Source organism: Cottoperca gobio, chromosome 13, assembly GCF_900634415.1.
Source record: "Cottoperca gobio chromosome 13, fCotGob3.1, whole genome shotgun sequence".
In the NCBI taxonomy this organism is placed as follows: Eukaryota; Metazoa; Chordata; class Actinopteri; order Perciformes; family Bovichtidae; genus Cottoperca; species Cottoperca gobio.
The window spans coordinates 22400895-22424885 of record NC_041367.1 but is presented as its reverse complement, the minus strand read 5'-3'; the positions used below and the strand labels follow the sequence as shown (position 1 = coordinate 22424885).

Below are 23991 nucleotides of genomic sequence, written 5' to 3'. Positions count from 1 at the left end.
TACTTGACCTTATAAGACATTATAAAATGATTTCTAATGTGTTATGATTATTGTTAAAAATAATTCTGAATATTTAAGAGTGCTTATAACTATAACTATACAGCCCTATAAGCAGATTATAATGCATTATATGTATGTTTATAATAAACTATAGCAATGGGCATAGCAGAAAGTGTTTCTGATATACTATACGTGTGTACTTATATATCACTCAACCTGTAGGAAACACTGCGTCACACTAACAGGGCTGGTGCAACAGAGCAGCATCTACAGAGCTATTGTATATTCATGCAGTATGTACTGTTGGCTTTCAATCATAATGTGCAACCTGCCAGGAAAACATCAAGCAGCAACAGGATCATTGTGTGTATGTCATGAACAAGTGTAAGTAAGGTGAGGTGACCAGCTGTTTTGCTGAGCTCACATGAAAAACCTGCTCAGTAATCAATGAGGGTGATTAATTGATTTGGAAAATGAGACGAGGATCAACAGGCACATCATTCACATGCACATGAGGAGTGATACAAACTGCTTCAGTGAGGGGGAGTGCAGTAGATTAGCAGTGAAGATGTATTCGTATTGATCTAGATCTTACAAGGGGTTGAATAGATAATACAATACTGAGTAATAGATTGGTAATTGATTGTCAGCGCACCTTCAGACAAATGAACCCTTATCAACATCATCCGTGTGTGAAAGTTCATTGCACTAAATGTGATATGTGTGTGTACAAATATCAATCCTGCAAACTGAATTCACTCAATATGCTATGTTGATATTAATCTGCACATCACATTATGTGCATTATATGTTTATTGTGATACTGAGACCTATGTCCATGTAAAAAACAACAACATTGTGTTGATCCTCATGTTGACGGTTCTTGGAACTACAAATATATTAAAGGTCAGCAAGGAACCAGAAAATAGAATAAAAAAATGCACACACTACAATAAAAAATGAATGTATATTAAGATCTCAAATAACTCCTTTATAGTGTGGTTGGGCCTGTGTTGTAATTAAAATATTAACAATAGTTTTTCTTCATTAAAAAGTGTGGTTGTTAGCGTGCATTTTCTCATTACAAAAAAGTCCTGTTTTCCAAAAGATTTATCTTTAAGTTTCCCTTCTCTTGACAAAGGCAGTGATTGATCAGAGCAGAAAAGTTATCCACAGCATTAAACTATACAACATGTCTCTAAAGAGACCACTGACGTCTGTCTGACATTTAATTCAGACTAACTTTCTACTTAGAACAGCACACAATGAAGTCAAATAAAATGAAATGACATTCAGTTCTCAGATCACCAACACTGTATCTCAGGCAGTCAATACTGCACACAAGAGAAAGGATCGGAGGAACAACCTCTTCTAAAATATCCCTAGTATTATTACATTCTATGAAGTAATAGAGTTATAGGAGACAAAAAGGGTGAAATTATTTATTTAAACAATCCAAGATAAGTGAATATTATAGCTGGATGATGTGACAGACAGGATAGGATGAGAGCAATTTACACCCTGGAGATATGAGAGCAAGGTCAGGCTAATATCAGACTTACAATGGAGTTTTATTTAATATCAGAGTCATCCAGGTGACTTTCTCCCTGACTGCAATTTCAGAAACTCTTCGAAAACCCTAACATTGATAGCCTTGACGCCTCCAATTTATTATTTTAATTTATTACAGACATTTTATGCTTTTGTGATGTGTCCGTTAAACATAGACTGAAAGTTCCAAAATGTGAGGTGAACATAGTCTGTAGGGGGCAAAATAACACAGTTGTTACGGCTAGCATTTCAACAAAGAACTGCCTATTCATACGTCCAGCAGAGAATCCATGAAGGACAAGGCACTATTCAGACTAATGTGTGTACAAAACAAATATATAAAACATGCTGGTTAGCATCGTATTTATTTTTATTTTGTGAGGTGTGTAGTGCATTGTTTCTCATTATAACTCAAAAGTGAAGCCAATGCAAAAGTGCGTTAAACCTGCATTCTTTGTAATGTCCAGCAGGGGGCGACTCCACTGGTTGCAAAAATAATTCCAATTGTATAGAAGTCTATGAGTAAATGACCCTGCTTCTAACTTGATTTATTACCTCAGTAAACACTTTCCTGAGGAGTTTATGTTCTCAATCTTTAGTCTCAAGTCTTTTTCAATAAATCATGATGTTTGTTTTGTAAATGATTGTCACATTTAGAGTAAAATAGAAGAAAAAGCAGGATATGCTTTAGGGCGTGGCTACCTTGTGATGGACATGACAGTACCACACTGTCGCTACCATCGTGTTGTTCAGCGCCATATTTCCTGTCTAGTCTAGACATTTAAACATTTGCTTCTAAGGATTCTTTGACAACCTCAACATAATTGGCAAACATTTGATGCAATTAGTTAAAGTCAACAATGTGGATAATGATAACAAACAAACTGCAGTGCAATAATCTTCATACTGAAACATGAGCTGTGTTAAAGTTACTAAATCAGAGTAATACTGTTGAGGATAATGGGAGAAATCAAAAGAAGAAATGTCAAAAATATGTGCAAAATAAACACATCCTGTGCTAGAATACTAATGTTCTCTAATTCAGGACACATAGTAAGACATTCTTTAGAATTATTTTGTACTTCAAACAGATCCTGTTCAGAGGGATAAAAAACACTCAGTACTCAGTACTGGTGGGAGTACACAGCAATCGAGAGGAATAAGAAAAATAAATTATTCCTGTGAGGAGAGTGTACTCACACCCTCATCAATATTTATACAACAGTTATTAATTCCCTAGACCTACATGGTTCGATTGTTATTGAAGAGGAGTCTTGTGGTTTTGAATTTAGACATTTTTTTATTCTGTGTGTGTGTGTGTGTGTGTGTGTGTGTGTGTGTGTGTGTGTGTGTGTGTGTGTGTGTGTGTGTGTGTGTGTGTGTGTGTGTATGTGTGTGTGTGGTCAAGTCATCACAGCTCCATCCATCTGACTAGCCAGTGAAACCTAGCCTGAACTTTTCTCTGTTTTTGATTGTATCAATACTTCATCTGCGCAAGTACGGATGCTTTCCAAGTTTCATATTAGAATCACAGTCCTTTTGTTGATCTGTGAAATCATCTTGTGCTTTGCAGCAGTAAGCAACAGCTCTGTCAGTTGGCTTCTTGAGTTTGGGAAGGACTGTGGTTGAGGGATAAAGATGTCAACACTGACTTAAAAAAGAAAACACAATCGTTCTCCTACCTTAATCAAAGAGTTTTAGTTATCTAAACCCATCATTCGTTATGTTTTTACAACACGTCCTCATACCTAAACAACAGAATAGGCCTATGACTTCCCAAACAAAGAAATTTGCACGTTTTGAAACACTCCCAGCTATATGTTAACGTGGTTAACATTGTGAATTGAAACAAAACTACTTGGTTGGGTTTAGGACAAGGTTTGGTTAATATAACTGTTTGTTACTAAACTTAGGTTACGCACATAAATTAAGTATGTTACACAGGAGACATAAACTAAGTATGTTACATGAGTTAAATCAACATTTAATCTGTAACATTTAATTAACATTTTAACATTTAGCTTGTTATTAGCTTGTATATTAAAATATTGCCCGTTGCCCCCAGAGGCTTATTGTCATCATATCTGATGGGTTCCAAGACTTTTGGTTTCACACAGGACACGGACAGCAGTCTCCGGGGTGAAAGTCTTGTGCTTGTTTGAACCATCCATCTGTTTGCACGTGACTTATACATCCATTCTCTTGAGTATGATGGTCTGCATTTTTAAAAGCACATGAATAAGAACCAGGTTTTAAGTGCTTTAGATGAAAGCATGGAGGCAGAAGGCTTGTTAGGAAATCACTGTGTGTACGGGTAAGGAAAAAGATTATTCAGATGTATACCTGCCTTTTGTGTGAGTGAAAATACATCTAAACTACTGTTTGAGAGTGTGTATTGTGATACTGTGTGTATGATTGTGTGTGTGTGTCCTCCCACACTCCACAGATCACTAGGGAACTTTCCAATATTAGACTCTCTCCATCGATCTGCGTCCTCTTCTCTCTCGTCCTCATCTTGCATTTACCATCGTCCTCTCCTCCACCTCGCTGGCTCTCATGCAAATCTTCTTTCTATTATTTAATCCATCCTGTCATCTCATCTCTTCTTCTGTTGTTTCACCGCCAATATTCTCTCCTCTCTGACCGACTGTGGCTCTTCTCCTCTCTCTTAACGATCCTTTCTCATCTCCGTCCTCTTTGCTACTTTCCCTTTCATACCGCCATCATGCTTTTAGTTAGCAAATACTCCTGAGGGGTTGAGTGACTCAGTTTTTATGACCACCAAGAGAAGTTTCCAATGTATTTCTCTTTATTTTGATCACCACTAAAAATACCATGGCATTTGTTTCTTACTATTAAATATTAGATTTACTTTAAGACATCTAAACCTTCAAATGTAAGTATTATTGAACAGACTTTTGAATCCGCCATAATGTATATCTTTTCCCATCATGGCTGGTATATATTTAGCTGTTTCTTATCCTGATGAGTCTTGAAGCTGTTGAACCTTGCTGGTCCCCTCACCACCTGAATCTGGCAAAAAATTCAGGAGTGAAGCCTGCACTTCCCACCATGCCAATGGTATTGGAAGCAGCATGGCATTACATCTTTGCAAATCTCTTTCCTGCTGGAGCCCAGAAGGAGATAGAGCCCAAATCAAATACCCACAATCCCCTGGGTGAGGAGAAGGAATCTGGCATTGTGATTAGATGTAGCTGTGTCTGCGCATAACAATAATGTTCCCCTACAGTAGGTGATAACAACGGTCAATGAAATATTACAGAGGGAGAGATATTTTTTAATAAAGCATCTCATGAATTGTAATCAAATATAAAGAAAATGTAGGTGAAATTCCTCCAACACACACACACACACACACACACACACACACACACACACACACACACACACACACACACACACACACCAACTGGACGACTAGTGCCAGCAGTTCATACAGACACAAAATATCCTTAAATACATATATTCACACAAAGACATGATCAGAGGGCAAGAGAGTCAGAGAGATAGGATGAAAGTAAATTAGAAGCAAGAGAGTAGAAATGGAGCAATAAATCCAGACAAAGTAAGACCTGAGAGGGCGGAGAAAGACAAATAGAAAACAAAAGAAATGGAAAGGTGGGTGGTACAAAGAATAGGAAGGACAGCAAAACGGAGACAAGGGGAAACATCCATTTACTGTTGTATCCATGTATTAAGATAGTGAGGATGAAATCTGAGGACGTTCGTTTCAGAAATAGAAAACAACATGATAGGTGTGACAGGAGAGAATATCGGGATGAGATGAAGAGGTAGGGAGGTAGATGGGTGAAAATAGAGAAAAGAGAGAGATGATGACAAGATACGAGACAGAGCAGTTTCTTTTTTTTGGTTATTATTTCTGAAAATCTTTATCTTCATCCTTTCTAATCCACCACGTACTCTCTCTGTTGCTGTTTGTTCTGTTCCTCAATCTCCTGTTCCTCTCTGGTTTCTGTTCTGTGTTCAACAGTGTAACAGTGGACTTTAATCACCTCAGTTTCTTTTGCTTTGAGACTTACAGAAGGCCCCAGAGGCCATGAGTTTGAGTATTTTAATGTTTTGTTTACTTCACATCACACGATCCTGACACAACCATAACTGTCTTTGTGTAATAATGACATCAAAATGTGATTATACTCAGATTTGGTAATGCACAAATAATCTAGAATTGGCAGAGATTGCTCTTTAGTCACGCAAGCGATGTGTCTCGAATGGTGCTGTTGATTGGTCAGTTGTTTGGTTATATCTCAACCATGGTTCGATGTACTGCCATGATATTTAAAACAGACACTCATGATCTCCAGAGGATCATTCCTACAGACGTTGATGACCTTTCATAAAACTACAAAAAAACTGGTCAAAGGCTTCACAGAGCTGCTAGGCATGGCTGAAGATTATAAATGGAAAACACACGTGCATTTCGGGATATACCACAGTCACATTTCCCAGCGTTGGAGTGCTCTACAGAACACCAGCACTTTGAACACATTCACTCCATGGATTGGCCCAGCCAACAAACCATGACCACTTATTATACACTACAGGTGTCAAGTAATGCAATCATAGGCAATTCTGCAAATGTGCATTTCACTTTCGTATTTTTGTCAAATTTAGAGTAACATTGTAAAGAAGTTCTGTAACTGCATAAGAGTACATGTACACTAGCTATAGGGCTACACATTATCATTTACACTCTTGACTTGTATTGACGGGCGGGAGAGTACTAACTAAGAAACAAACCATCAGCAGTAATATTGATAACAATTTAAATTACTGCTGATGGGTCAACATTAACAAAATGTAATAGTTATTGTAAAAAATAACACAATTAATACAAGTTTTTCTGTCTTTCCTCCTTATTTTCTATGTGGTACCACTGAATATGCAGAAAGTGTGTGCATTAAAATCAAGAAAATATATTTTCCTGAAAATAATAATTACGGGAAAAACTATTAATCATATAAATGATAAATAATACAAATACAAATTAAAGTTCACTAGATGGCGCTGATTTTTTTTCACTGATGGTCAGATGGATTGGCAGGAAGTTGATCAAAACAAAAATGGAAACATCAAAGAAATAAATCAGAAATGTGGGGAAAATATCTCATTAGATAGAACAGATGTTGACAAACTACATAATTTGCAGATGAAACAACCACAATACAGTAATCATGAAAGTATTGTTTAATTTAATGTTCAAAGCTGAAATGGTAATGCAATGCTTTGTGGATCCTCAGATTATATTTATATCCATACTTTCCCACAGTATAGTCAGCTGTCATAATCACCCTGAGAATAAAATCTGTGCTTGCGATTTAGAGTCAAGCACGCATCAGCTGGGCGGACTGCACCAAATCATCCTGATAAAGGAAACTCTTCACTGCATCACCCTGCTGCCATGGGCTGTCAACACAACAAGCCATGTGTGAGATCTCTAACTGCAACTACACAGACATCCACAATACCCTCCGACTGCAGGATGGCCAGATTATGTCATCTAAATATCACTATTAGTCTTTAGAAAAGAGTTGTGTTTCGTGAGACTGCATCATTGGTTTAGTTATTACCAAAATGTGTACAGTTTGCTGTAGATGTTACAAAGTAGTGCTTCCATATATAAAGGTTACAGACATGCATCATATCTAACACATGCTGGTAACGTCGTACATTTCAGAAAACAAGGGCAGCATCTTCCAGTTCGCAACACGTCTTCAAAAACAAACTCAAATACTCATTTTCTTATAGCTTCCCAAAGTGACCCATGTGAGTATTTTCTGATTAACATATTTCACACAACCACCCAACCGGGCCTCGTCCCAAAATGCTTTGACAGCACTAACTAACAACTACACGCTTCTTCCACCTCTCGTCCAGAAATTCTATGTTTTCCTATTCTGGAGAAATATGTTCAAACTTTGTAACACGATCTAATCCTCAACATCTTCAACATAAAAATGTAATCATCTGTGATGTCTCCTGTAGTTAACTTTGCACTACAAGTAGATTTGTTTTCTTCTGTCTTGTAGGAAATGGCCAACTAGACATTAATAAGATAGTGAAGTTTCACTTTAAGGAGTGAAAAAAGAATACAGGTTTGAGAAAGTAAATAATGACATAAATCTTAAATTGTGTACACTACAAAACATCCCCTTGGAAATAATCTAAGGGCTCAAACACATACAAAGAGTATAACGACTTTGAAATGATTAACTCTGATTAGGAGCAACTCTAAAACAAGCATTATACAATGGACACAAATGGAAGTAATTTAATACAACATGTACTGATGGTGTGGAGATGGATGTGTAAGGGTGTGCCTCTGGGAAAACTTCATTTATTGTTTAACATTTGTGTCACATGTGTGAGTTGAGACAAAATATCCAACAATGCTGCATGAATAATAACAAACTGTTGGGAACTCACCACCATGGCGGCTGAGCCATAGGACTCAATATCCCAGGATCCTCCACGGATGTCAAAATCCTCCATCACTTCCTGCAACTTGATATCACCGAGTTTTCACACCTAGCTCTGAAAACTCGCCATGATACAAAGTGAGGCTTCCATTTGTATGTTCTCTTCTATTTTCCTCTCATCTTTCCTCGATGCCACGGCTCTGATCTACATGCCGGTGGATCCCTGACCTTCGAGAGGCAGCGGCCTGCTGGACGGCTCTCTGATAATCGAGCAGTCTACCGTGAAAAGAAGAACGTCTGATGCATCTGTTTCCAAGCAGAGACCCCAGAGCTTGCCTAAAATACTGCACTGCACTGCTATCCCATAGAAAACAAGCTTAGTGCAGGCAGCGGCTCCTCACAACCGGCTAGAATTAACAACAAAAAGAGCAGTTAGCAACAAGCTAGTTGTACGCTGCAAGATAACCAACGGAGCGACCATCACCACAACTGATTTGCCATCCAAGCTAACAAGCTAACAACCCTCTCCATCCATGAACTTTCACTGGCCACAGCATTTAGTATACTATAACATTACACAGAGTGTAGTTATTTAATTATTAATAAAAGTTCCAAATTGATAGATAGGGATATTTTATGAGACTTTTATGAGACTAAATTAACTGGATATAATTTTCCTTTGTCGCAAAAGTTATGCCCCCTTGAGGTCATGTAAATTAAATCATAAAAATTAATATAAGTCATAATAATTTAATAATTACTTATTCCTTCTGATCGCCATCTTAATGCGCTTTTGAGCTAATGCACTTGCATAATTGCAGTGCCACATTATTATCAACCCATATTAATGATTTTATTAATATGAATAGTTTATTGATAATTCCCAATTCCCAACACATTAACATTGTACTATCAACTCCACAAATCCAAACAAGTCAAGTAGCAATAGGGTGTTGTGTAACTTGTTGTGCAGAAATATGTAAATGGTGTGTCTCGTCTGATGATACGCTGATGAAGTTGTTGTTTACATCCACGTTTGGTTAATTTGATGGTGCTGCAGGAAAAAACAGCCTGGAGCCAAACAGAGGAGGTGTGGATGAAGGGAGACTCACTGATATGATGAAGGGAGAGTAGAGGGCAAGGAAGGAAAGAAAGAAAGGATGAAAAAGGAGATGGATGGATAGATGGATGGATGGATGATGATTAAAGAGAACGTTAAGGATGACAAAGAGAGGGGACAGCAGGGAAGGGATTGAGGGAATAATACTGGTCTGTTCCACTCAATATTTTAACAGATGGCTCCCTCGCACACACACACACACTCTAACGCCCACACTCACAGACATGTTCTGTCTCTCACATGCACGTGTATACACTCATGCTTTGTTCACCAAAATAAGCAAACACACATAGACTGCTTGGAAAACTGGGCTGCAATTCAGGAGATGGCCAGTAAGTGTGTGTGTGTGTGTGTGTGTGTGTGTGTGTGTGTGTGTGTGTGTGTGTGTGTGTGTGTGTGTGTGTAGGTTTATTATTGGGTGTGTGTCTCCGGGTGTCTTTTTTGAGAGTGAGTGTGTACACGTGCCTCGGTGGGTGCAACTGTGTGTTTGTGTGTGTAAAACCTTCCTTTTTGTTTTGATTTGTACTGCTTTTGTTCTTTTCCCGCTACTGTAGGTACTGTATCTCCAGAAGCACACTTTAGCACAATAACACACTTACACACTAGCCTTAGGGTGTCATGGCTGCTAAATTTTTTATAAAACTCCCCCAGGGCCCAGAAAAGCTATTTTTAATGTGCATATTGTCATCTTAATGTTAATTGTATTGGACAGGGGTCTGAGGGAAAGAGACACTAGTGAGCATGTCCATACATCCATAAATTCATAGTTTAATTTCAGTTCAACAAACAACAGATTGGCCTAAACGTGTTTATAAGTATGTGTGTGTTTGCGCACATACAGGCTATAAAACATGGCTGACTGAACAGTAAAACACAAACATCCACTCAACATGCAAGTCCCAGTAGACAGTGGCCTGTCAGCTGACCTCTAGTCTCTCTTAACACTTTTAACTGCTTTCTGAACAAAGTCAGCCTTTTTTTTATAGATTTAGTTCTTCCTTACGTAAGGCCAGTGTGTCAGGACAATGATACCAAACATACAGGCAAGTGGACTAGTGATGACTGAATCTAGGTGAAGCTAACACACTCGCTGCCCTCGGTGAAGAAGTTCAGGTGTCCTTGGGTATTATTCATATGATGATAAAAAGGACAATATTTTTGAGTGCTGGTTAAAGTAGAACTGCAATACTGAGGACTGAGTGAGAGCGTTGCAGACGGCAGCCACTAAACATTCTGCAATGTAATCCTTCAGGCAATTGTTCACACCGTCAATGCGCGTCCACTAACTGTGCTTGCTATTGCCACTAACAGGCTTAGATTGTTATTATAAGTGTCTGACAAATAATTAGAAAATTGTTTTTTCTTTACCTTTCGCTTCATCTGCTCCATTTGTTATTGTGTCCAACCAAGTTTTGCTCAAGGAGAAGTTTTATTCTGAAATTTTGCAAGAGGGGAATTGCAATTCCAACTGCGCTGGAATTGTGAGTGAATTGGAGTGCTGGTGTTTTCAGAAGTTTGTTGTGTTGGAGTACAGAAAGCAGAGTTTATTGTTATCTAAATGATTTTCAATGTCAAACTGAACCTTTACCTGACTTAAACAATATAGATGAGGCCTGAACATGACTTCTTCTTGAGGGAGACTTAGTTGGACACAATGACAAACAGACCGGATCAAGTGAAACATGATCTTTAGATGTTGTCAGACGTTATAACAATCTGAGCCTGTCACAAGCAATTTTATTGGACGTACGTTGGTGGTGCAGAATAGCCCAATACGAGTACATTTCAGCCCAGCTGCAGCGCGTTCTCTGGGTACTGGACTAATTTAAAACAAAAATGTTTTTCCCATTAGTCGTTTAGACACAAACATATGAGAAGATAGGTTGCAGGTTTAAAATACTGAAGTTACCCATTAAGAGGGTCATCTTCTCTATGATCGATTGCATTGCTTTGTGTCTTATTTAAAAAGCTTGTGTCAGTGTGGGCCTGTGAGTGTGTATCTGCACACATCTTATTCAATCTTTATATTTTCAGCTGATCAATTTGTGTTAATGTTCTGTATTAATATTGTGCACTTTTGTATTTTGATGCTTTGGCAAGGAGAGGGGGGAGAAAGAGAGGGCGAGAGAGAGAGGGCGAGAGAGAGAGAGAGATAGAGGGCGAGAGAGAGAGAGAGGGAGAGAGGGAGAGAGAGAGAGGAGGGAGAGAGAGAGGGGGAGAGCGAGGGGGGAGAGCGAGGGGGGAGAGAGAGATAGAGGGAGAGAGAGAGAGGGGGGAGAGAGAGAGAGAGAGAGGGCGAGAGAGAGGGGGGAGAGAGAGAGAGAGGGCGAGAGAGAGAGAGGGGGGAGAGAGAGGGAGAGAGAGAGAGAGAGAGAGAGAAGGGGTAATGTGTATCTTTTTGTTTTGATTCATCTTTTGATTCTATCAACAGCCTCCTCGCTGAAATGTTTTCTGTTTGCCAAAAGCTATAATCGAGTCTCTCCTTTATTCTGACAGTACAACACTTTTATCTAATGAACAATATGAGTGTCATTAATAACGGTTATATAAATGACGCAGCTTCCTTGCTCCATTAGAAGGTGATGATTACTTATATGATTACTGATGAAAAACAACAAAAAAAAACAAGACAGACAGAAGAGAAAAAACTAAATCAGACTTTAATGATCTCCAGTGAGAAAACAGAAATGTGGAGGAGGAAAAAACAAAGGGAACTATAGTGTTCAGTGCTCGCTGAACGTCATCAATAACCATTGTTTGCAAAGACTCTACTTCCTCATACATCAGGAGAGTAATCATTGCTGCTAATTGTCCATTAATTCACCATCAGCTGACGAGTGAGTCCCAGTAGGTAAGAGCTGTCAGTGTGGAAGTTTTACTATGTTCATTTAGTTTAACTTAAAGATACAAGAAATTACTCGTCACTATAAGAGAGCTTTGTGTTGTGCTGCGGTCCGCCTACTGCGAGGAATAGTAGATATCACAGAAGTCCTTTTTTCATGATGGAATATGTAACATGCCAATTTTTTATCGCAATTAATCGTTTTGTTTATAAAATCCAAAATGTCCATCCCAACTTTCTCACAAGCCAAGGTGATGTCTCTAAATGTGTAATTGTCAGGACAAAACCCAAATATATTCACATTAAAATGATATGAAAGAGAAAAGCAGGAAATCTCCACATGTGAGAGGCTGAAAACAGCATTTCCTGACATTTCTGTGTGAAAAATACTTTAACGATTAATCGATTATCAATATAGTCATCTAATCTTTGCAGCTCTAGCTTCATCTAGCCTATCTCTTAAAGTGTCTCTGTCATTCAGACAAAGTTTTGAATGTTTGTTTATTTTTACAGCATACATTTAGTAGTTTTTCAATATCCTTGAGTTATGACCCCCTTATTATTTGATATTTTTACATACTTTTACACATTTTTATTACGTGCTTCCTCGCTGTTTGTCTTTGTTTACAGAACAAGTAGACAAACTTGCAAAGCTGATGAAAACCTTCCTAGTGATGCGTTTGGCTTGTTCTGACAGTCACATGGCTCGTGCCTCGCATGTCACAGCAGCCTGTCGACAGTTCAGGAGTAAAGCAGTGAGTTGAAAAATAATTATGTGAAGGAAGAAAAGCTTTCTGTGTCAAGTTTCTCTGTCACAGTAGCTGCATTAATGTGGATTATACAATTAATTTATGTGTTGAGGCTTTAATTAATGACCATGTGAGGGAATCTTAACTGTATTTCACTCACAATGATATTCATAACTTATGTTCTCAGTGAGAAAGTAAGTTATGAATCCTGTCTCTATGTAAAGTGTTTTCTTTTAAGATATTTGGATTCAGGATTTGGAGGAAGGGTTTCTGAAGCAAAGGTGGTGTCCCCTTTGTCTGTCTCACTTTCATACACATCAAACAATATGTTGACAAGAACTGTCCACCTTCTGTCCACTTTCAGCTGTTACAGACAGACAGAGAAGGGAGATATGGATCTTTTCCCAACTAAGACTGCTGGTTGGTTGGCTGAAGACGAAAGCACAATAGAAAGTAAACACACACACACACACACACACACACACACACACACACACACACACACACGGCTGTACATACACTCAGTGAACATTGGTCACTTTGATCGTCTTGTTGCAGAAACTCGAAGAAATTGCACTTTCAGCTTGAAATGATGAATTGTATGTTTGTGCAGCTTTATTAACAGGATCCATTGAACACAGAGCGTCAGTGTGAGGATAAACTCCCAGTGCAGAGAAAGTAAAAAGTGAAAGAAATTGCCTTTATCAAGAGGTAAAGTTGGCAGTTGTGCAAACAGACTTCACAAAGGCCGTATTAAAGTAAGGTCTACAAAGGAAGCCAGAACTAGAGAGATAGAGGGACCTAGAGGGTCATGTATTCAAGACTGTAGTTTGTATTCAAACATTCACCCCGACCTCCTCTTCATGTCCTTCTTTGAGTGCTACAATGTCAAAGTGTCGGACTTTGACAACTGAGAACACGATTTGCATACCGTTACTTTTCACTTTCAGTCAACAATAGTTTGATCATGACCATGATTTTTAAACCAAGAACTTTTAGTTTGTTCATCCTTTAACTCATCGTTTTGGTTTTAAGGTAAGTCTTTTTACTGTCTGGAGTCGTTCTCACCACTCTTCATATTTCCAGAAGCCGTGGGCAGCTGTTTTCAGCACAAAGTGAGGCTCTGATAAACCCACTGTACACCACCTTCACAACAGACACACAGTTAGAGGCCACACGGGACTGTCCAGTTCGCTAAACTGAAAAGAAAATATTCTAGGTTCAGGCGGGCGGGACAAAGCAGTGTTCCGAGTAAGTTGTTGCGCACGACTTCCACCTTCTCTTCCCCTCTTTGTCATAAACACACACGCATACTCACACACACAGCTATTGCCAGGGTGCTTAATCGTATACAGTAGTGGTATGGTATGCATATTTTTGGCTTATGTTGAAATGTTTAGGCTCACATTGTTAACTTTGCTTTGACAAATTGTAATATGAAAATATAATGTGCTTGGGAGAGAAAGAGGGGAGAGAAATGGAGAGAGCAGCGGGCTGGCACATGATCAACTAATAATAATAATTCCGCTGGACAGAAGTGGTGGGATGCTGCAATCAACAGCACTAGATTACATCTCTTATGACATCCTCCTCTCACTAAATCAAAATGAGAGCGACAAAGAGGGTGAGAGAAGAGGGGGTTAATCTCATAAAATGATAAATTATGACTGACAGAAACGGTGGGATGCTGCAATCGGCATCAAAACAGCGTCAGCTTTATCTTTTCCTCATATCACATCTTCCTCTTGGTAAAAAAAAGAAATGGAAGGAGATGGATGGATAGATCCAGAGAAATGGATAAAATGATGAATTGTGACTGACAAAAGTGGTAGCATGCTGCAATCAGAGATCTAACCAACAACACCAATGCTTCATGTCGCATCATCACCTCAAGTAAATAAGATGGAGACGTGGGAAACAGATGTGGAGGGGATTGGAGGGATGGATATGCAGGGGGAGGGGTATGTATCATCAAGCAGTGATACATTTGGAGAGATGGAAGTGGTGGGATGCTGTAATCAACATCACAACACATCAAATACCACACAGCATCGCTGTTAGTCCTCCTCCTCCTCCTCTCCTGTCACATTTGCATATTCAGCCTGTGAAAACTTGCTTCTGCTGTAAATGTGCAAACAACATTCATCACACACGATTGTGACACACCATGATGTCATTACAGTTTCATTTACAGCTTTGTGGTTTCTGGAGGAAAAAGTACCACAATATAATACTGGCCCTTATAGGATTTAAATAATTCTATACTATTGGATGGCAAAGTTTTTGTGTGTTGTGAGACAATTGAGGTTTTTCCATCTTGATTGGTGTCAATCTTGATACGACCGCCAGGTGCTTAGTAGTTAGGTATATTTATAGTGTATTCTAATGTATTCTTTATATTGTGTATTGTAATCTAAATACTGTATATATCTTCTAGTATAGATATCTTCTAGTATATATATGTTTATTTTCTTTGTATTTTGTACTCATCACAATCAGAATCAGAATCAGAATTTGGTTTATTGCCAAGCATGTTTTCACATACAAGGAATTTGCTTTGGTGTGTAATGGTGCACACATAAACACAGTAGGAGAAATACAAAATACAAAATAAGAGCAAATACAAAAGAATATAAATATAGAAAAAAGAATGTACAGAATGTAATGAAAAATATTCACAGTATATCTTAATTAAATTAGGATTAAAAGTGTTGTGCTAAGGTTCCCACATACGGAGTATGAGGTAGAGTTTGTAGGGTACAGATGTGTGATCACAAATGACAGGGGGGAGGGAGAAACAGTGTCAGCGGGGGTCTCTGGCCTTATTGATGAGGCCAACTGTAGAGGGGAAGAAGCTGTTCATATGGCGGGAGGTTTTGGTCCTGATGTACCGCAGCCTCCTGCCGGATGGAAGTGACTCAAAAAGTCTTTGTCCAGGGTGGGAGGGTCTGCTGCAATCTTACCTGCACGCTTCCGGGTCCTGGAGGCGTGCAGGTCCTGGAGGGATGGCAGATTGCAGCTGATAACCTTCTCCGCAGAGTGAATGACACGCTGTAGTCTGACCTTGTCCCGGTCAGTGGCAGCAGTGTACCAGATGGTGATGGAGGAGGTGAGGATGGACTCGATGATGGCAGTGTAGAAGTGCACCATCATCGTCTTTGGCAGGTTGAATTTCCTCAGCTACCGCAGGAAGTACATCCTCTGCTGTGCTTTTTAATGAGGGAGGTGATGTTCAGCTCCCACTTCAGGTCCTGGGTGATGATGGTGCCCAGGAAGCGTAAGGACTCCACAGTGTCCACAGGGGAGTCACGCAGGGTGATTAGGGCAGGTGTGGCTGGGCCCTTCCTGAAGTCATCTCCACCGTCTTTAGAGCGTTGAGCTCAAAGTGATTCACACCGCACCAGGTCACCGGTCACCAGTCGGTAAATCTCCACCTGTAGGCCGACTCATCCCCTGCCAGAGAGGAGTCCGATGAGGGTGGTGTCGTCCGCAAACTTCAGGAGCTTGACAGATTGGTGACTGAAGGTCCAGCTGTTGGTGTACAGGGAGAAGAGTAGAGGAGAAAGAACGCAGCCTTGGGAGGATCCGGTGCTGATGGTTCTGAAGTCAGAGACATGTTTCCCCAGCTTCACGTGCTGTTTCCTGTCAGACAGGAAGTCTTTGATCCACCTGCAGGTGGAGTCAGTAACACTCGGCTGGGAGAGCTTGTCTTGTAATAGAGCTGGGATGATGGTGTTGAAGGCAGAGCTGAAGTCCACAAATAGGATCCTGGCATAGGTTCCTCCGGAGTCCAGGTGCTGGAGAATGTAGTGGAGGGCCATATTGACAGTATCGTCTACAGACCTGTTGGCTCTGTAGGCGAACTGCAGGGGGCATGTGCAGTGCCTGGATAACCTGCTGCTGTAATTTCCCAATTTAGGATCAATAAAGTCTGTCTATCTACTATCTGTTTATATAAATCTAGCTCAATGCTCAAGTGCTGAGCTAAATGCTAACTGTTAACAGAAGCTTTGTCCGTTTCTCAGAGCATCGGCACGCTTTTCTACTGGTAAACCAGTCTCCCAGCAGCGGCGACGAGGCGAGGTTGCGAGTAGTTTTCTCGTTTCTGCAACTTTAGATTTAATCAAAACAGACTATCAAAACGTGCAAGGATCATGGATGTATATTACCAAACCAGTAGGAGCAGGTTCCACTTCTTCTCCCTCTGGTCTGAGGGCAGACTGGAGCTACAGTGACTCACTATCGCCTCTGGAGAAAAAACAGAACGGGCCGGGGCTAGTCAGTGAGCATACTGATTTCTGTAGATATCTCCGCAACACAACACATCAACACTGTTACCTCTTCACATTCTGTTCATGTCACAGTTCTTGCACTACTGTTTCCTGTTTTATTTTGAAGTGTTCACTCCTCCCTTGTTATATGTCTAGTGGTACTTCCTGTCTGTGTCTTTACCGTCCCCTTCTGATTGTTAATGTGTTCCTCCTGTGTCCATTTACTCTGCCCTTGTGTTTCTGCCTTTCTCCCCAGCTGTGTCTTGTTCCCTCGTTTGGTGTCTGTGTATTTAGCCTTGTCTGCCCCAGTGTGTTTTGTGGGATTGGCATAGATGTGCTGCTCGTGTGCTGCTCGTGTGCTGCTCGTGTGCTGCTCGTGTGCTGCTCGTGTGCTGCTCGTGTGCTGCTCGTGTGCTGCTCGTGTGCTGCTCGTGTGCTGCTCGTGTGCTGCTCGTGTGCTGCTCGTGTGCTGCTCGTGTGCTGCTCGTGTGCTGCTCGTGTGCTGCTCGTGTGCTGCTCGTGTGCTGCTCGACCCTGGATTGGTTTGTGTTTTGGTTACTTTGTATTGTTGTATTCTAGATTCGGCTTTGTTTTAGTAAAGCTCGCTTTTTGTTAAACCCTTGTGCTGCATTCTGCTTTTAGGTCCACACCTTTACCACACTGTGACATGTGACGTGTCATAATGTTAATTCATTTTGTGAATGTTTAAACTTAAATTGTGACCATATTTTAAGCATTGTACCTTTAAACTTCTGTAACAGAAACGTTTTTCTTTTGATTGGCTTAATACATTTATTTTAAATAATAATAAGATTCACCCTAATTACTTAATAATATGCTATAACTGTGTATATAACTTATTGCAATTTTTAAGATGCATACTTTTTTTTTTTTATGTTTTGTCTGTCTTTAGTAGTTTTGGGACAATGTTTTAGAATGTATAAAAAGGCTGGCACTTTATCAAAATAGACACCAAAAACATATTTAAAGTGTTTTAATGTTTACGGGAACTTTTAAATGGTCATGATCGTCTTGTTGCAGAAACTCGAAGAAATTGCACTTTCAGCTTGTGATGATGAATTGTATGTTTGTGCAGCTTTATTAACAGGATCCATTGAACACAGAACGTCAGTGTGAGGATAAACTCCCAGTGCAGAGAAAGTAAAAAGTGAAAAAAATGGCTGTTGTGCAAACAGAATTCACAAAGGCCGTATTAAAGTAAGGTCTACAAAGGAAGCCAGAACTAGAGGGACCTAGAGGGTCATGTATTCAAGACTGTAGTTTGCATTCAAACATTTACCCTGACCTCCTCTTCATGTCGTTCTTTGAGTGCTACAATGTCAAAGTGTCGGACTTTGACAACTGAGAACACGAATTGCATACCGTTACTTTTCACTTTCAGTCAACAATAGTTTGATCATGACCATGATTTTCAAACCAAGAACTTTTAGTTTGTTCATCCTTTTGGTTTTAAGGTAAGTCTATTTACTATATATATGTATATATGTATATGTATATATATATATATATATATATATATATATATATATATATATATATATATATATATATATATATATATATATATATATATATATATATATATATATATATATATATATATATATATATATATATATATATATATATATATATATATATATATATATATATATATGTATGTATGTATATGTATATATGTATATATATGTATATATGTATATATATATATATATGTATGTGTGTGTATATGTATATATATATATGTATATATATATGTATATGTATATATATGTATATATGTGTGTGTGATAGATTAACATTCATGGGTCGTGCTTATTCTTTGACACTGTACATAGCCTACGGTATTTAACCCACAGACATGAGTTCACCCTGGTTATTCTGAAGCGGATCTGTCAAAGCCCCTGTGGGGCTAATTAGGCAACTAACCCTCCACATCCAGATGACTACTAATCTCATCACCGTTTTCCCTTGAGAATTGACATAAATTAACCCGTAATCAAAAGAAAACAAGCTTTGTGATCTCGGTAACGACATTGAAGAGAAATAATTCCAAGCACAGCCGTTTTTTGGCTTCTGTATATGTCCCATTTAGTTTTTCCTATTTTCCCCAACAGGTGTAACAAAGTATTCCAAGCAGGTCAATATGTTATATTATTGACACAATTTAGCAGGGAAACCCATTACATAACATACAGATTCCTAAGGTGCTGATTCTGGGGTCATTGTTGGTTCCTTTTTAAAATAATAGCTTCTGAAGAAGTGTTTATTAATACTTTCATGAGAAATGTTTAAAAAAAGCTGCTACTGTCTTCATATCTTTATGTGTTAAATATATTTGATATCCTCACTGTTTAACTCTGGATGATGTTAAGTGAGATGTGCATTAGCCTCCATGCACTTGCCAAGAGAAAGTGTAAATACAGCTTTAGTCATCACAATACACTTCCTTCTAAAGCGAACAATCCAGAGAACCTGCAGACCTTGGATTTAACCAGTGCTGCTCAAATCTCTGCCAGCGTACACAAAGAAAGTTAAGATGTTTCAGCTCCACCACTTTAACACCAGTTTACACACTTAGCAACACAACAACGTAATGCCTCTGATATGCTGTATATGAGTTTGTATGAAATATCTAAATCCCTACTTGACCTGTAGTTAAAATACCCTTGCTAAATAAAAAAATACGAGACAACAACGCAACAGAACATACCCTGAGAAAGGCTGCAGGGCATTGGAACATAAGCAAGAAAAAGAGAGGGGGACATTTACTAGTTGTAGCAGTTCCCTGATCAACAGAAACATAAAACGTAAATATGGCAAATGTAGTGTTGCACTAGTAAAGTTGTTCCACCTCATTGTTGTTATGAGCTAACCAGTGTTGGGCAACATTACATTTAAAAGTAACTTGTTACATTACAACGTTACTACCATTTAATTCTGCTATATTATTTTATCTGCTATTTTATACTATTTTAATTCTGCTATTTTTATAATGGTACTTCAGACTCATTTACATAAACACTGATTATTGCACTGTAAATGCTCTTACTCTGTCCTTGTACTAATTGTTATGTTTTTGCTGTGAAGCACTTTGGGCTGCAATTCTTGTATGAAAAGTGCTACACAGAGCCTCGTCTATGACATCTGTAGCTCTGCAGGCAGGAATGACCGTCGCAGTATCCCCTTAACAGCTCTTTATTGTGTTGAGGTTTTACAAATGTTTTTGTCAAGCTGTTTACGCATCATAGGGATTTTAATAATGATCTTATGCAAACTTCACAGTTGTAGCAATACCTTCACCATGTAACAAGCTACAACTTGTCAATTTCCCTCAGAGTGACAGCTGTTGCTGTTTGGGAGCTTTAGCACTGGCATCATTCTCCTCCTCGATGCACCTCGCCACCAGTGTTGTAGAATATACATATACATAATATATAATATATGCAGGTGCGTCGCAGCTGACAGATACAATTATCCCACAGGCACAATTTGAATTTCCCTGTGATGCTTATTTGAAAACGTAACTAAGTAACCAATTAGTTGAATCGCAAACTAACGCATCACGTTACTTTTTACAACAAAAAAGGAATTGCGTTGTACACACACACACACACACACACACCTCGTAAGAATCTTATTTCTCCCCAGGCAACAGAAGCCAATGATAAACCTGGATCTGTGAAAAAGCTTTCAGTTCCGAGGAATTAGGTTCATATTGGAAAGTTTCCTGATGTGTTAGTGCCAATTCCAATGTTCAGTGCCAATACAGGAAGTAATGTGTCCTATATTTAGCGAGACAGAAAGTAAAGTCTAGTTTGGAGATTGTTTATTTATTAAGCAAATCCAACTTCCAATGTAATCAATGTTGACCTTTTCTTTACTTGTACCCACAATCTTCCACTGACCTTAATCATGCTGAAGTCGCAGATATGCTTTCTAGAAAGCAAGAATAACAAAATACCCCACTTGCCACTGAGCACAATAAATGCACTTTAATTTCAAGGCCTTTACTGTGAAACGGGTTATGTTGCCCATTAAGATATACAGCACAGTGCTGGCTGAGCATCCTCCTGAAAACACTTCAGTCATGTAAAACTTGCTTGCTGTTATTATAACAATTATGAAAAAAGTGACCTGCCTTTGGCTAGAAAGAAAAACGACAAAATGAACATAGATGTTCTTCTCTATTCTCAACAGAGTATACAATATATATCAAAACTCATTTTGCTCTGCACACAGACACAAAGAGAGGAACCTGTTGCTGCAATATGTGAATGTCATACATCCTGAGAGCCTACTGCACACACTCACTGGATTATTAAACTGTTTGTGGTGTGATATGTACTTTTTCTCTTATCAAGATGACCTAAAGTATTTTCTCTGTTGTGTTTGGTATCTTCTTCTGTACTGCTTTCATGGTAAACTATCATTCACTTCAAGTTGTGTCTCTGCTGGTGTTGAATTTTCTTCTTCATGTTGATTCAATTCAAGAGGATTTTACTATTTTTTTCTCCCCTGTTTACTTGCTTGTCTGATAAGCTAAAAAACAGAAATGAAAAGTGAGAAAATCAGCGGCCCTCTGCATTGTTATCAGGGAAACTAATTAAGCTGTCCAACAATATTTTCTGGGGTCACCATGGAAATCAAATCCCACAAAGGCAAATTACGCCTGTCATTGTATGTCCACCAAAGCATAATGCCACCATGGGCTCATATCCACTGATATATATTACTAATGTTCAGCATGCGCACAAATTAAAGATGTCTGCAGCACAATAGTTTGAAAACACGACTCATTCATCATGAGCCATCACCCAGAGCAGGGGTCGGGAACCTTTTTGGCTGGGAGAGCCATAAAAGCCAAATATTTTTTTATGTATTTCCTTGAGAGCCATATATTTAATAAATTTGAATGCAACTTTACGTGTGCAATTTTTAAGAATAACACTTCTCCGAGTACTAATAGAGGTATCAGTGTTTCATTGAACAGGTGCTCTTTTATTAAATAAACTAAACGCTTACGTTATTCATCTCATTTATGTGCACGTTTCAGTGTTTACTGCACGGGTGTCAAACTCAAGGCAATTATATCCGGCCCGCGAGAAAATATCATATGTCCGTCATAACTGGCCCGCTGGTTTTGGTAATTAGATCAATGCATGGCACAACCACGGGGAAAGACATTTGAGGAAGTAACTAAATGTGTAAATGAAATGAAAGTTTTTGGAAAGCAAAGGGAAAGACACCACAGATCTCTGGGACGATGTGAGCTGGCCTGTTTGTGTGACATAACGAAGCATCTCACTGTTAAACCTGCAGCTTCAGGGCCGTGTGATCACGGACATGTATGATGCCAAGCTGCCTGTGGGAGACTCTGATGCAGAAGGAAACTTTGGTCACTACGTGTTTCCAAACACTGACAAACATCTCCACCGCTGTGTTCCAGACAGCATTCTGCTGATCAACTGAGAGCATTTGCCGACTTTGCAGCTTAGAAATTAAAATTTAACTGCTCAGCAATCCGTTTGCAGTTGACTTAAATATGTTCCATATCTTTTTGCACTTTATGTGTATCCTGTTCAATAAATGTGGACCGTGTTTGGCCCTCGACATAGTCCCAGTTTTTAATGTTGGCCCTCTCTGTGAATGAATTTGACCCCCCCCGGTCTACTGCTTGCTTTGTGCAGTTTCTCCTCTGCTCGGTTTCGCGAAGGGCGGGGCTCCGCCCCCTACACACACACACGTGTGAACACACCTTCACCTACAGCAAGAGACAGGGCGGAGGAAAGAGAGGGGAGAACTAAAAACAAATCCGCTGCTAAATGTTTTACTTTAAAATGACACAATATAATTATGTATTACCTGTTAATCATGTTAAATATCAGCTCAAAATTGTCTGCGAGCCATATTGCGTTATCGAAAGAGCCATATATGGCTCGCGAGCCATAGGTTCCCGACCCCTGACCCAGAGGAATATTAAGGAGGGGACGCAGAATTGATATTTTGTAAGTAGTAGTTGTGAGTAGAATAACAGATTATCTGGCTGCATCTCATTAGCTAATTTATGCAGCAACTGGCTGCAGGTGTAAATGTGATTAAAACAAAATCACTTTTTACTAGATTCAAGATTTGAAAGATTCATGTGCACAAAAGCTACAGCGTAGCTGTTGGCAAGGAAAATAAGTCCCAGGCTCCTCCAACAATGCAACATACAGTATACTTAAGAACAAGAAATAAAGAAATAAGATGGTGCAAGTAAAATGCAGGAATAAAAAACTATTTATATATAAAATAGAATAAGATAAATCATAATATATAATGAAATACTGTACAGTAGAATAAAATACTCTATAATGTAATAACATATAAATATGTGGATATGTGGAATACACAGGTGTGTGTATTATAAACACAAGTAATGACACTCCACAGAGCTCAGGAGTTCAACAGTCTTATTGCTTGTGGGTTAAAATGGTCCCTGAGTCTGGGGGTCTGACCCGGATGCTGCGGTACCGTCTGCCAGGTTGTTGCTAGGGTGCAGGTCTTTAAATCCTGTGGGCCTTCTTCCTACACAGCTGGGTGTAGAGGTCCACCATGGACTGCAGCTCCGTCCTGGTGATGTGCTGAGCAGTTTTCACCCTCTGTAGAGTCGCACGGTTGAGTGCGGTGCAACTTCAATACCAGGCCGTGATGCAGCCAGTCAGGATACTTTGATGGTGCACCTGTAGAAGTTGTAGTAGTTATCCTGGAGTCCATGTTGAACCTCCGCAGCCTGCAGAAGCAGAAGGGCCGCTGTCTCGCTGTCTTGGTGATGATACTGATGTGATGAGTCCAGGTCAGGTCCTCAATGATGTGAACCCAGAGGAACCTGAAGCTGCTGAGTCTCTCCACCCTAGTCCTGTGGTTGGTGATGGGGGCGTGTCCCCCTCTCAGTTGCTTCCTGTAATCCACAATCAGCTCCTTAGTTTTGCTG

The 23991-nt window shown here is 39.3% G+C and overlaps 1 protein-coding gene across 7 annotated transcripts in view; it reads right to left on the bottom strand.

Annotated features, from left to right (window-relative positions):
* Nucleotides 1-23991, bottom strand: part of LOC115017559 (leucine-rich repeat and fibronectin type III domain-containing protein 1-like protein) — a 283327-nt gene that overhangs the window by 126402 nt on the left and 132934 nt on the right. The window contains exon 1 of one of the 7 annotated variants that reach the window (XM_029446125.1): nucleotides 16893-16941. The exons of the other annotated variants lie outside the window; for them this stretch is intronic. The gene's annotated coding sequence lies outside the window, so the exon portion shown is untranslated. Of the gene's footprint in view, nucleotides 1-16892; nucleotides 16942-23991 lie in introns of those variants that run through there. 7 annotated transcript variants of the gene reach the window in all.